At 46.6% G+C, this 937-nt stretch overlaps 1 pseudogene; it reads right to left on the reverse strand.

Annotated features, from left to right (window-relative positions):
• Window positions 1-266: 266 nt before the first annotated feature.
• On the reverse strand, window positions 267-710 carry LOC109576761 (adenosine 5'-monophosphoramidase HINT1 pseudogene; annotated as a pseudogene).
• Between the last annotated feature and the right edge of the window lie 227 nt (window positions 711-937).

Consider the following 937-nt stretch of genomic DNA (forward strand, 5'->3'; position numbering starts at 1 on the left):
AGCCTGGCAGGTACACTCTTGGGGTGGCAAAGAGTTGGACATGACTGAGAGACTAACACCCACTTTTTTCACAATACTTACTGGGACTGAAAATCCACCATCAGGGTATTACAGAGCAGACAACTATGCTTGAGGGAAAATTAAAGCTTCATAAACAGGAAAAGTATTTTTAAATGAGTTTTTTTTTTCAGACCGTGCAGCAATGTCTTTTATTATGTATGGTATTTAAAATTATTTGTGCAATTTCTCCATACACAGGCCCAACAAAGTATTATTTAGCAGATTGGAAGCTTCAAACCTGATCACTGCAAAGAAAAGGGAAAATTATTCCTACAACATGCTTCACCAGGAGGCCAAGTCTTCTGCTGACCTCCAAGAACGTGGAGAGGAACATGCCGGACAGGCTGTCCACCAGCCGAGCCTGCGTTCACCACCCTACTTCAGGCCCAGGACAGCAGCACACTTCCAGCCAACGATAATCAAATGTCCAAGAAGACGTTCATCTTCATCTTCTGTTGCAGAAATCTGGAATTTGTGTTTTGTGAATATAACCAGAAAATGTGTGGGTGCTTGAGGAGAAATGTCAGGGAAAACAAGACCCTGCTCCTCCTCATACACGACTTGGCTGGGATTTCCTCGCGGATGATCTTTCCAGAGAGCATGTCACCACCTGGCCAGGCAGCCTGAGCCTTGGTGAACTCACCTGCCATCTCGGCCTCCCTCCTGTCTGCCAGCCAGGGGAAAGTTCGGGGAGGAAAGAGGAATAAGTGAGATATTTTTAATAAAAATTAGGTGCTGCTGACTCGTCGTCGATCTAACTTATTTGCTTCCCTGGTGGCTCAGTGGTGAAGAATCCGCCTGCCGGTGTCGGAGACTCAGGTTCAGTCCCTGGGTTGGGAAGATGCCCTGGAGAAGGAAATGGCAACCCACTCCAGTA

This window comes from Bos indicus, chromosome 23, assembly GCF_029378745.1.
Source record: "Bos indicus isolate NIAB-ARS_2022 breed Sahiwal x Tharparkar chromosome 23, NIAB-ARS_B.indTharparkar_mat_pri_1.0, whole genome shotgun sequence".
NCBI lineage: Eukaryota > Metazoa > Chordata > Mammalia > Artiodactyla > Bovidae > Bos > Bos indicus.